Raw genomic sequence first — 14,244 nt, 5'->3', positions numbered from 1 at the left:
TCTGATCCGGTCGACCATCTACCAACAAGATTTGCGTCGTTTCCACGCCAGAAATGTGAGGGGTCGAGCCTTCCAGGAAGGAGATTTAGTTCTCCGAGTGGATCAGAAGAAACAACACAAGCTTGCTCCTTCTTGGGAAGGACCCTTCATCGTCACCAAAGTTCTCCACAACGGGGCGTACCGTCTTTACAACGTCGAGCATAATATCGACGAGCCCCGAGCTTGGAACGCGGAACTACTCCGCCCATTTTACACTTAAGTTTAATCACTCGGATGAGTTGCAATAAAGTACTTCTGTAGTCCATGGACCTCAAAATAATAGTGTCATAGTTCCTCCATAATTTTTGTCACTTTTTATTTTGTCCAATAAAATTTCCCCTCAGTGGGTGACTTAGCCGCGAATCCGTTTCGCCTAAGTTTGTAAAAATCCTCCGAGTGGTGAGTCAGACTCCCACTCGGAGGCTTAGCTGCGAATCCGTTTCGCCTAAGATTAAATAAAATCCTACCGAGTGGTGAGTCAGACTCCCACTCGGAGGCTTAGCTGCGAATCCGTTTCGCCTAAGATTAAATAAAATCCTACCGAGTGGTAAGCCAGACTTCCACTCAGAGGCTTAGCTGCAGTCCAAGTACTCGCCTAAGTTATGAAAATCCTACCGAGTGAAGAGCAAACCTCTCACTCGGGGGCTTAGCTGCAGTCCAAGTACTCACCTAAGTTATCAAAAATCCTACCGAGTGAAGAGCAAACCTCTCACTCGGGGGCTTAGCTGCAGTCCAAGTACTCGCCTAATTTATCAAAAATCCTACCGAGTGAAGAGCAAACCTCTCACTCGGGGGCTTAGCTGCAGTCCAAGTACTCGCCTAAGTTATCAAAATCCTACCGAGTGAAGAGCAAACCTCTCACTCGGGGGCTTAGCTGCAGCCCAGTGCTCGCCTAAGTTGTCAAAAATCCTACCGAGTGAAGAGCAAACCTCTCACTCGGGGGCTTAGCTGCAGCCCAGTGCTCGCCTAAGTTATCAAAAATCCTACCGAGTGAAGAGCAAACCTCTCACTCGGAGGCTTAGCTGCAGCCCAGTGCTCGCCTAAGTTATCAAAAATCCTACCGAGTGAAGAGCAAACCTCTCACTCGGAGGCTTAGCTGCAGCCCAGTGCTCGCCTAAGTTATCAAAATTCCTACCGAATGAAGAGCAAACCTCTCACTCGGGGGCTTAGCTGCAGCCCAGCGCTCGCCTAAGTTATCAGAAATCCTACCGAGTGAAGAGCAAACCTCTCACTCGGGGGCTTAGCTGCAGCCCAGTGCTCGCCTAAGATATAGAAATCCTACCGAGTGAAAAGCAAACCTCTCACTCGGGAGGCTTAGCTGCAGCCCAGCGCTCACCTAAGTGGACTAAGGAATAAGTCGATTGCAGTAAGCGCCCCGCTTTGAACCTGCAAAAGACATTTCGAGCCAAAAGCAATCATATTCAAACACCAAATTCAAGTTCGGATCGATACCTAAAGGAACCGAAAGTGCTCAGGTGCTAAGCCCGTTAAGGTTTATCGGTTACAACTCCACTCGGCATACCGAGGCAAATTTAAAGCGTCGAGTTTAGAAGAAGTTTTTTACCCCTCCTGTGGAGGGCTGGAAGGTGCAACAAACTCATCAAGATCAATTCCATCTGCGATCCGAGTGGCAGCCGCAAGGAAAGTTTCCATAAAGGACCTGAAGTCGTGTTTCTTGGTGTTGGCCACCCGGAGGGCCGCCAGCTTGTCTTCTCGCGCATCTTTGCAGTGGACTCGGGCCAGACACAGAGCAACATCTGCACCGCACCGAGCCGAGGACTTTTTCCACTCCTGCACTCGACCAGGGATCGTGTTCAAGCGAGCCATCAGCGACTCGAGGTCGTTCTGAAGTGTCTCCCCGGGCCAGAGCGTCGAGTCGATGCGAGATGTGGCGACCTTCAGCCTTGCAAGATAGTCCACGACAGCTGCAACACGGGACTCCAGTCGGAACACATTCATGGCAACTTCGTCGTCCATCGGAGAATTGACGGGGTCAAGGTTTAGTTCCAGCCGGCTAGTTTCTTCTTCAAAGTTTTGACAAAATTCTGCAAGGACGATCACCGAGTCAAGGCGATGGTCGAATGGAAAAACCACGGTTGGAAATGATCGCTGAGCATAGAGATTTACCTTCAAGCATAAGAAACAGCTTCTTGGCAAGACCATTCAGGAAGGCCTCCAGATCTTTTTTCTTCCCAAGAGCAGCTTTCAGATTGGCATTTTCTTGCTCAAGCATGGCGACTGAAGCTAACTTCTCGTCAACAAGCTTGATCTTCTCAGCTAGTTCAAGGTCCTTCTTCCGTTGGGCCTCCCTCACCTTACCTGCAAGTTACAGCAAGATCAGATTTTGAAACAAATAAAGGGAAAAGGCAGTCGTCAAGGTCTCACCAAACATACCTTCGGTCTCCTCCTTTGCCTTCGTCAGATTCTCCTGAACCAGCTTCAAATTCAGCTCGAGCTGAATGTGCTTGTTTTCCAGCTCAGAGTAGCGAGCCACAAGATCACAGGAGTTCTGCGAAGAACCAATCGACTAAATGTCAAATATAATTCACTTCCGAGTGAAAAAGGAAAAATCACGCGTTTCTAAGACTACAGCCGAATACAAGCATTCGACTGTAGTCTCGGGGACTACACCCAGTGGGTGCACTCAGCGTGCCCCCACTAATCCTATCGAAGACAGAGTCAACCAGTCGACCGGTTTGCGAAATCCAATCGCCTTAGTCGAAAGACTGAAATTATAAAGCCTAAGGCCGACTGCCCGCAGTCGACCTTAGCCTTGGGGACTACACCCAGTGGGTGCACTCAGCGTGCCCCCACTAATCCTATTTGAAGACAGAGTCGACCAGTCGACCTCAAAAAAAAAAGATATATATTCTTTAAGACTGTAATCGACTGCCAGCGGTCGACCACAGTCTCGGGGACTACACCCAGTGGGTGCACTCAGCGTGCCCCCACCGGTTTGCGAAATCCATTCGACATAGTCGAATGACGGAAAGACTGAAATTATAAAGCCTAAGGCCGACTGCCCGCAGTCAACCTTAGCCTTGGGGACTACACCCAGCGGGTGCACTCAGCGTGCCCCCGCTAACACGGAGTTTAACTCGACACACCCACTGGGTGACTACTATAAATTCTGGAAAGAAAAGTTTCTGATAGCATATCCTAACAGAACAAATGGTGGTCGACTGACCTGAACATTGCATTGGAGGGCGGAACTGGCGTCATAAGCTGCCTGGCTCGCATCCCGGATGGTCTTCAACTGCTCCATCATGATCCCTGCCTGGCGTATTGCCTCCTTCGCTGCGCCAGCTTGGTCCTCTGGGACGTGGTGCATCGTGAAGAGGGAGGGATGCGGAGCACTCGTCAGTGGATCTGCGAAGGACACGGTGTGTCGAGTGGTGTTCCCCTCCTCCGCGACCAGAGCCTCAGGCACCGTCACATCCTGGGTCACCCTACTGGCAGACGCTTTCCTACTCCTTCTGTACTTCAGCGGTTCCTCATCTTCATCATCATCAGGGAGAGTGATTACAACATTGGATGGAGCTACAGAAAAGAATCAGGATTAGATCATGAGTCAGTCGACTAAAGACAGTGTTAAGAATATAGTACCAGGTTTTGAGGTTGCTGCGTCCTCCATCTCATGGTCGTCAGCCCGGGCCGAGGTCTCAGAAGTAGCAGCACTGCAACTCCAAAGAGTCAGTCGACTAACTCCAGCGCCAACCAGAGATAAAGTTCACACAAAACAAGAAGACTTAAGCAACATGATTACCCTGATATGGTGGGGATGGACACCTTCATCTTCGGCAGGTGCTTGGTCGGCTTCGACGGGGCCGCCCTGGGCTGCTTCGGCGCCTTTTCAGTCGGCGCCGGAGAGGTGGTCCGAGGGCGCTTGGTCGACTGTGTAACAGTCGCAACCCCCTCGCCGCGTTCAGTCGCAGGGTCATGGACAAGTTTCGACCGCCTTTCCGAGCGCGGTGGTGCGACCTCCTCCTCCTCCTCCTCTTCCTCGTCCTCATCGTCATCATCATCATCGTCATCGTCATCATCATCAGCCTCGGCGGCGTCCGAGTCCCACTCCTCCTCCTGGCTCTCGCCCCCGCTCGCTTCTCCCTCCTCAGTCGGAGCTTGCGCTCCGTTGGGCATCGAGTACAGTTCAGTGAGGGCCTGAGGGACAAAAAGACAAAGATCAGTCGACCGATCGGCAGAGAAAGCAGAAATAAATATGAAGAGAATACAATGGGAAGTGGAGCAGACATGCCTTGTTTGGGTCACTGTGGCAGTCGAGTGGAGGAATCCTTCTGGCCCCGCGAGGGTTCTCCTTGTTCCCAGTAACAGCGGCCATCCACCTTTCCAGAGTGGCATCGTCGACTGTTTCTGGATTGACCCAAGTCACATCCTCAGTCCCATAGTACAACCACATGCAATGGCTCCGGAACTGAAGAGGCTGGATTCGGCGCCTAAGGAAAACTTCCAGGAGATCCATGCCCGTCACTCCCTCCCGAACCAACTGAACTACGCGCTCCATCAGCATCTTCACGTCAGCTTTCTCCTCCGGAATCAGCTTCAGAGAGGAGGGCTTGTTCACTCGGTCCATGGTAAATGGAGGGAGTCCACTCGACTGCCCCGGCGTCGACTCGTCCTGGCAGTTGAACCAGGTCGACTGCCAGCCTCTGACTGACTCGGGAAATGTCATGGCTGGGAAGGTGCTCTTGTTTCTCACCTGGATCCCCAGACCTCCACACATTTGGACCACTCGGGTTCTTTCGTCGCCTGGACTCGCCTTCTTCACGGTTTGAGAGCGACATGTGAATATGTGCTTGAACAAGCCCCAGTGCAGTCGACAGCCCAGAAAACTCCACACATGGACACAAACGCGGCAAGATAGGCGATAGAATTCGGGGTGAAGTGGTGGAGTTGCGCTCCAAAAAAGTTCAAGAAACCACGGAAGAAAATGCTCGGCGGCAAAGAGAATCCGCGGTCGACATGGGTAGCCAGAAGCACGCACTCACCCTCTTCCGGCTGGGGCTGCCACTCTTTCCCCGGAAGCCTCGCAGCTCCATGGGGGATCAGGCCCTCGTTGGCCATGTCGAGGAGATCCTTCTCCGTGATGGTCGACTGGATCCAATCTCCCTGGACCCAGCCTTTCGGCAGGCGGGATCTAGACGAAGACCCACCGCGGCTGGTGGATCTCCCCTTCGCCTTCTCCGTCGCCGACGCCTTCTTCGCGCGCTCCAGCGCCGCCGTCTTCTCCTTGACCATGGCTTCCGGCGGGGCGCGTGAGGAGAAGTGGTGCGGAGGCGAGAGCGAGCGCGTTGGGCGGAGACGAAGGAGGCAGAGAGAGAATGCTGAGGCACTGTTCAAAAAACCCTCGCCGGGCGCATTTATAAGATCCCTTCCGAGTGGATGACAGGTGGGCCCGGTCAGATCTAATCATATCCTGGAACTGTTACGCGGGCGGGATACGTGGCGAAGAAAGCGGCGCGGGGATCGAGGCGTCTATGTCCCGTCCCATCCGAACGCCGCGGTCCGCTCCGCTTCGCGCGTTTCCCCAAATTTCGCATCCCGCGGAATCCGCGAACGGCAGATCGGTCTGTCAGGCGCGGGATTTCCTGCGATCCGTCGCTCGGAAATCGACGAAGCCCGAAAGATCACTCGACGAAAGAAAAGAATGGATCGAGTCGACTGAAGACAAGTTGCTCACTATCAACGAAGAGATTCTCTGGTTCAGAACAACGCACGACCAGTGTGCAAAGGTTAATCGGAAACAGCATCAACTCCTCCGTCACTCAAAGCCTCAATCCATTCGGGGGCTAATGATGGGGTCATGTACCTAGGGTAGGGTCACAGACCTGATCTAAGTACCCTGCCCAAGGACACCCTTAGAAGAGGTCACCTTCCAGTCGACCAACGAGGGACTCACTCGACTGACTTGAAGGACTCGACCACGAAGACTCACTCGACTACCAGGAGGTCAAAAGGCACTCTGCACTGCAACGGCCTGTAGTTAAGTAGACTTTATGATAGTTAAGACACTTTATGTGGGACGTTACCAGTAACGCCCCGGACTAAATACACCTTAAACCCTTCATTACGTGGGCTGGCTGGGGTCCTGGCGCACTCTATATAAGCCACCCCCCTCCATAGGCAGAAGGGTTCGGCATCTTGTAATCCATATACACATAATCCACTCGACCGCCTCCGGGCTCCGAGACGTAGGGCTTTTACTTCCTCCGAGAAGGGCCTGAACTCGTACATCTCTTGTGTTTACAACTTCTCCATAGCTAGGACCTTGCCTCTCCATACCTACCCCCCACTCTACTGTCAGACTTAGAACCACGACACTCCATCCTCCACATTGCGGGTTATGTCGCCCTATGTGAACTATTCCTGGGTTGCGAGGCCCATTTTGATTTATGGAGAAGACTATTCTGCCTCGTCCCTCGCAATCAAGGTGAATCAATCTTTGAAGTGGGAGGAGCCGAAGTGTGGCGCATTGCCGAGACCGGATATCTGTCCGGCACGCCGAAGAAAGCTCCCGAAGAGTGGTCTTCCGAATGGTTCTACATAGATGACGTCGCTCTACCCGACCCTGTCTGCATAGACCTCCCCGAGTTTTCAAATGCTCCGCTGAAGAAGCGCCACACACTACAAAAAAAGACACATCCGTGACATTTTGGGGAGAACGAAAAAAATTGTCATACTTATGACACTTCTATGACGATAATTGTGACAAAACCCGGTATCATCATAGATGTGGTGGGGTCCTACTTCTATGACAAAAAAACATGATAGAAAATAGGCTTTTCATCCTGGGCGGGCCGGAGACGCAGCTGCATGACATTCTTTGGGCCGTCCAAGACGGAAAAAACCGTGGTAGAAGCGAGGGCGCGGAAAATATCGGTGAGTCCCCGGTTACGGTGGGTGGTCGGGGCCAAGCGATGCGTGTTTCTCTCGTACGTATGCGCGTGTGTGCGAGGCGTTGGGCTCTAACTGAACCCGAGCGAGGCATTGGGCTCTAACTGAACCCGAGCGATTGCACTGCAAGCTACGCGTTACTGAACCCGAGTGATCGATTGACGGCTGTTAACTGAACCCGATCGGGCGATTCCTTCGCTACTGGTGCTAACTGGAGCCGATCGATGCTACCTCTAGATGAACAGTGAGCGTTGCAGGGGGATGGATGAACAGTTCCCGGTGGGGGTGAATGAACAAGACCCTGTGGTGTTGCCTCTGGATGAACAGTACCCCGATCGATCGAGCCGGTTGGGGCTAGATGAACAGGACCCCGTGGAGGGCAGGATGAACAGGACCACACCGTGGAGGGCAGGATGAACAGTAGACGGTGGAGGGCATGATGAAGTAGCCCCGTGGAGGGGTGGTTGAACGGGAGCCCGTGGAGAGGGCTAGTTGAACAGTAGCCGATGGAGTAGCGCACGATGGAGGCTGGATGAACAGGAGCCCGTGGATGAACAATCACAGGTGGAGGCTGGAGGAGGTCGACGGTGGATGAATAGTAGCCCGTGGAGGCTGGAGGGGGTCGACGGTGGAGATGAACAGTATCTCATGGAGTCCCGTTTTGCGGTACGCCACACCCCTCCCGATGAACAGGACCCTCGTTTTGATCGTAGCGCTCCAACACAAGTATGTTTCCTCCGTTTTGTGGTACACCACACCCCTCCCGATCAACAGTACCCCTGTTTCGACTGTAGGAGGTCCGTTTCCTCCGTTTTGCGGTACGCCAGACCCCTTCCGATGAACAGGATCCCGTTTCGAACGTGCCCGGTCGAACACAAGGCCGTTTCCTCCGTTCTGCGGTACGCCAAGCCTCGTTTCCATTGGCTGTTCCGTCCAAGCCCTCCCGATGAACATGACGACGCATTCCGTTCCGACCCAGCCGGTTGGCTCCCCATGAACACGATGATGACACTGTTTCTCCATTCTGACCCAGCCATATACACGAGCCCTGGCCGTACGTACGCGCGAGTAGGCGTTCGAGACCCCGCCCGTATGTACGTACATGGCCGTATTTACTTTCTTGCCCCCTTGCCGCTGTATGTACGTGTACATGCTACGTGCGTGCCTCTACTACGACACGTGCGCGCCTCTACATCGACCAGTATGTACGTACATGTTCGCGACCAGAATGACAATGCTACGTATGCTTCGACCAGGTGGATCCCGACTGTCAGGCACTTCCTTGCGTGCGAAGATATAGCTGGTGGGTCCCAGCAGTCAGGGGGCGAATCGTTTTTTTTTGCCCGGACGCATTTCTTTGTGTGCGAAGATGTAGCTGGTGGGTCCCAGCAGTCAGGGGGAAATGTTTTTTTCATGAAATACGGTGGCCCGTCCGGTGGGTCCCCGCTGTCAGGTGGAGGAATAATTATTTTGCGCGTAATAAGCAGGCACTTCCTTGCTGCGGCCGTGGACCCACCTATCAGCCTCTCCATGTACAGTCCACGTCTGATGGAAGCTGTTCCTTGACCATGATGACCATGCCGTTCCGAGAGCACTAGGGCCGTGGACGACGGCGAGGCCTAGGAAGGGGATGACGCGGAGCCGGGGAAGACGCGACCGTGGATGCCCACGCGTAGAGGAGTACGAGGGTTCACTGGTTCGCTGCAGTGTGAGGCTGTCGTCGCTACAGAATAACAAGGGGTGTGGGTGAGCAGAGGGATGGCCTGGCCAGCGGTGGGAATAGTAGGGAGCGGTGAGGCCTCCGCGGCAGCACAGCTGGCCACAGGAGGCAGGAGCATGCGGCATGACCAGCGCTGCTTTGGGCGGCTGGAGCAACAAGACCAAAGGTTGAAGAAGCACTACGGCCACTGGATGGACATTGTACGGTCACTAGAGCTAGAATCATTCATATTGACTAAGTTGACAAAGCACTCCATCCTCGTCAACTTAGAAGGCCCACAAGTCAGCCTCCCACCAAGGTGGGTCCCAACCAGCAGGGGAGTATTCATTTTTTTGTGCGTAATCAGGAGGCACTTCCGGTGGGTCCAAGCTAACAGCGGGGGGAACATTTTTTTCGTGCAACACGGTGGCCCGTCCGATGGGTCCCAGCAATCAAGGGGCAAACTTTTTTTCGTGAAATATGGTGGCCCGTCCGGTGGGTCCCTACTGTAAGGTGGAGGACTCATTATTTTCTGCGTAATAAGGAGGCACATCCTTGCTGCCGTCGTGGACCCAGCTATCAGCCTCTCCACGTACAGTCCACGTCCGATGGAAGCCGTTCCTTGACCACGTTGACCACGCCATGCCGAGAGAACCAGGGCGGTGGACGACGGCATGGCCTAGGAAGGGGACGACGCGGAGCCAGGGAAGACGCGGCAGTGAAAGCCCACGCAGAGAGGAGTACGAGGGTTCACTGGTTCGGCTGCGGTGTGAGGCTGCCGTCGCTGCGGAATAACAGGGGGTGTGGGTGAGTAGAGGGATGGACTGGCCAGCGGTGGGAGTAGTAGGGGCGGTGAGGCCTCCGCGGCATCACAGCCGGCCGCAAGAGGCAGGAGCACGCGGCACGACCGGTGTTGCTTTGGGCGGCTGGAGCAAGAAGATCAGAGGTTGAAGAAGCACTATGGCCGTTGGATGGACATCGTACAGTCACTGCAGCTAGTATCATTCATATTGACTAAGTTGAAAAAGCCCTTGGTACGCGTCAACTTAGTAGGCCCACAGGTCAGCTTCCGAAACGGTGCGCCCCAGATGTCAGGGGGAGGAATCATTTTTTGGGCGGGTGAAGCTAGAATATCCGAGATTGAATGAAGCACGGCATCCATTGGATGGACATCCAACGGCACTGCTGCTAGAACCGTGTGTTGACTATAATAAGTTCACAAAGCCTTGCATACGTGTCAACTTCTCTTTTTTAGGAGACGCGTCAACTTAGTAGGCCCACAAGTGTGTGGGAAAGAACTTATAGCCCATTTGCGATTTGTAAGAATGTACAACCCATTTTTCAATTATAATGGAATTTACTACAGCCCATGTACAGTTTGTTAAAAGTACAACCCATTTTCTAGCTAGACAACGATTAATAATTTCAACCAACCGTTCAAGACAAAACTCAATAAAATTTCCCACATTTTGATGGGATCCGAAATATTTTTATCCCGAAATTTCTAGTGAGATTAAATATAAATTTGTATTATGTAAAAATCTAACAAAACATTGCGCACGCAACAATTAAAAGTTAAGATTTTCAAAATCCATAAATAATATTTTATAAACTAATTCTATGCTTGGTGCATTTTTTTATAGTTACTGCCCAGTTTTTATAATTACATCACATTTATTATGTTTTAAAGCCCATTTTCCTATTAAGCCTAATGCATCCCTCCAAGGAAAGATTTTCAGCCCAGCGGGGCAGAGAATAACAAGTTGACCTTCCCTGGGTATTCCTCAAAAAATGTATAGCTGGGATAGCCATTTTCATCTTGAAAAAAAATAATATCTTTTTTAGGGCTTAAAAAATTAATATCTTGAAAAAAAAATATTTGGGCTGGATATTTGTCCTGGGCTAGATGGGCCACAACCCGCCCAATTAATACCCTCCTCTCCTCTGAATAACAATGAAAACATCGCCAAGAAAAACTCTGCAGTGCTCACGCCTCAAAAACAGAAATACTGCTCGAGCTGCTTGGTCCCAGCTATCGGCCGCATCTTGTGCAATTCTCTCATTTATTGACTACATAGGTTGACAATGGTGTCGGACTGTGATGTCAGGAAACCAGGAGGAAGCAAAAAAAAATATAGTTGTACATAATAAGGAGGCACTTGCGTACGTATGGCTATGGCCCTAGTGGGTCCGTACTGTCAACCAGTCAAAATAAAGTCATCTCCTGAATCCTCATGTTCATTGACCATGTTAACAATGCTCGGTGCCACGGCGAGAGCAACAACTCGAAGGACGATGGAGAGGGCCTTGCGGGCCCTACGGATGGTCTGATACAGTGCCCGTTGCTCATTCAGGAAGCCAGGATCATCGGGCATCTATGAGCACCTTCGAGGGACTGAGATGGCATGAAACGGTAAGGTCGCGCTTGGGAGCTCTGGTTTATTTCACAACTATATTAAGATTGAAATGTAATTTACTGGTCATCGGAAACAACGCGTCAACTACAGGCGTAATGAAACCGAGGGCCCGAGGTCTGTAAGTAAAACCGGCGAGGTTACGCGTGTAATTTGAGAGACCGGTGTATATTTTACTAGTCGAAATCGACCAACCAAGTGCTTCGCCCGAGACCATCTGCTTTTATTACAAGCGTCAGTTTTACAAGCGGTTTTGGTTGGAAAACGACGATCCAATCACGGCCTAAGATGATGAGTTGGTCGGAAGATCATATGGTTTCACGTCTAACCTACCCGACTTGTCGTATAGGCTATGAATGAAACATAAGACGATGAACTTCTTAAGCACGGAAACAACAGAAGAGGATGATCTTCCTAACAAGAAAATCACTGGCATTAGATCGACATGCAAAACAATACGAAGCATTATTCTCAGGAGGCACGGTGAACAGCTCGTGATGCCGCATGCCACAACATTCCAAGCTCAACTTTGCAATCAAACACAAGGCCTGGCATTACATAGACAATATTCAGAACAAACTCTTAAAATATCTTACATAAGTCAACATTCATGTGACTATGCATCTCAGCAGAGTAAATATTTACTTCTGAACTGAAGACAGGAATAGGAAAAAATGATCGATGTTGCTCACAGCAAAGGGCGTCCCACTCAAAAATATCAAATGCATGTCTTCTGGCTAACATCAATCAGCAAAAATTGACAAGGTTTTCCAATTCCAATATATTAAACTAATGTCAACTTTGACAAGCTTTTCCCATTCAAAATATGTAATGCCTATGATTGTGGAACGGGCAGGGTTTGTCATCAGTTTGTCATCTGATAGTCCAGTGGCTCAAGGTGACGACGAATGATTAGAGAACCATTCGATGTATTGTGCATGATGAAGTATTATTATGGAGGACACGAACCATCTGAACATTTTGTGCAGTTCCACTAAAATCAAGCTGAGCATCCCCTGTGGATTTCGTATTTATATGCTGCCAGAAAACAAAGACACATCAGCACACACATGAATATTGGCCCCAGTGTCAACCCACCAATCGGTGGACTAACAAACTGAAAGTACGGTAAACAGATTACCATACCCAGATGCCCCATCATTGTTGCTTAGAGTGACATTGACAGACTTGGAGTCCTGTCCTGGCTTCTTGGTACTTGTTTGGGCACTTGTTTGCCCAGTGTTCCTCCGAACCACAAGTAAAGCAGCCATCTCTACAGACTAGTCATGTCACCAGCGTCTACTAATACTCTGTAAAGCTTCTCGATCATTCCTTGTGTAATGTAGCGCAAACAGTGACTGCTTCTTTCTGCAAAGTGGTAAGACCAACTGGACCCACTAATGCAGCAGTTTGCCTTAGACACATTGGCTCCTTTTGTGCAGTTCAACTAAAATCAAAGTCGGAATAAAACCGAGCTTTAATTTTGATATCCCTGTAAGCAACAAAAGGTATAAGGGAAACAATTACTGAGAAATAACGGTTGATGACTTGTACTCCCAGAAGAAAAACATCTACTGATCTACCTTATCTTAATGGGAAACAAAGCAGGAGAGTAGCAATTCTCAATCAGTGTGATTCATTCATATTAACTGAGACATTATCTTAACAATGCCTTGTTTCAACATGTATAAAGAACGACAAAGAAAAGTATCATTCCTAAAACAATGCGACTGATTCATTTTAACAGAGACATTATCTTAACAATACCTTGGTTAAACATGTAGAAAGAACTACAAAGCAGGATAGTACCATTTGTAAAACACTGTAACTGATATATAATAACAGAGACATTATCTGAACAATACATTTCTTAAACATGTACTCCGGCCGATCCCTAACAGAAATGGTACTCCCGCCGATCCCTAACAAGTGTTGCAGTTTTGAACTAAGATTCAGTAGTTAATTCTGAGGAAAGTAGGTACTGACCTTTCAAGACCAAGATTTGAAACAACACCTAAGGTGGATCTAAAAGAGATCTCAACACATATATGGAAATCCGGTCTCATTTTGTGCAGTTCCACCAAAATTAAGCGAAGCAAAATGTCGCAATAGCAACAAGTTGAATAGATATCCCTGTTTTAACAGAGGCAAAAAGGAATAAATTACTGGCCAATAAAGGAGGATGAAACATGCGGCCACAAAAATGGTAATCCCGCCAATCCCTAACAAGTGTTGCAGTTTTGAAATAAGATTCAGTAGTTAATTCTGAGAGTGGCATTGCTTAATTTTACCAGCGGCATTAGATTAACAAAAAGCATAAACAGTTCCAGGGGAGAGTGGGCGCAACAACAACATGTGCTTCCATCTACTTATAAAGGGGGTGATGCAGAGTTTGTTGTAACAAAGCAACAAGCATAATGTCTGGGTTGGTCCCATTTTTGTTCACTACTTAATGGGAAAAGACAGCAATACAATAGCTTCAGTTCAACATTTATTTAAAATAGTACCAATACAAGTAGCACAGCATCTCAAAACACACTGCACGATCATGTGGATGAACGCAAGTACCAACCTGTCATGACGCACACAAGATCACGTACGAATCTGCCAACACGAATAGGAAATCCAATCTCGTTTTGTGCAGTTACTCTGAAATCAAGTAAAGTCGCCGGTGAGACATTTAAGTTTGCTATAGCAACAAGTTGAATAGATATCCCTGATTTAACAGAGGCAAAAAAGGAAACAATTACTGCCAATAAAGGAGGATGAAACATGCGGCCACAAAAAGAAGCATCTACCTTATCTTGATGGAAAACAAAGTATAGGACAGTAGCATTTCTAAAACGGTTGCATTCATTCATATTAACAGAGAAATTCTCTTAAAATAGTTCAGTAGTTAATTCTGAGAGTGGCATTGCTTAAAATACAATAGCTTCAATTCAACATTTATTTAAAATAGTACCAATACAAGTAGCACAACATCTCAAAACACACTGCACGATCATGTGGATGGGACATGGGACATGCCAGCACCATGTGCGTCCACACGTATAAATGGGTGATGCAGAGTATGTAGCCAAGCAGCATATCTGCGTTGGTCCCATATTTGTTCTCTTTGAAACTTTTTCCGATGTGAGGGCAGCAAATCTAGTCCTGCACAAACTACCTGACACCCCAGTT

The sequence above is a fragment of the Triticum aestivum genome, chromosome 5A (assembly GCF_018294505.1).
Source record: "Triticum aestivum cultivar Chinese Spring chromosome 5A, IWGSC CS RefSeq v2.1, whole genome shotgun sequence".
Lineage (NCBI taxonomy): Eukaryota > Viridiplantae > Streptophyta > Magnoliopsida > Poales > Poaceae > Triticum > Triticum aestivum.
The sequence above is the reverse complement of the archived record's forward strand: the minus strand, read 5'-3'. Positions refer to the sequence as shown.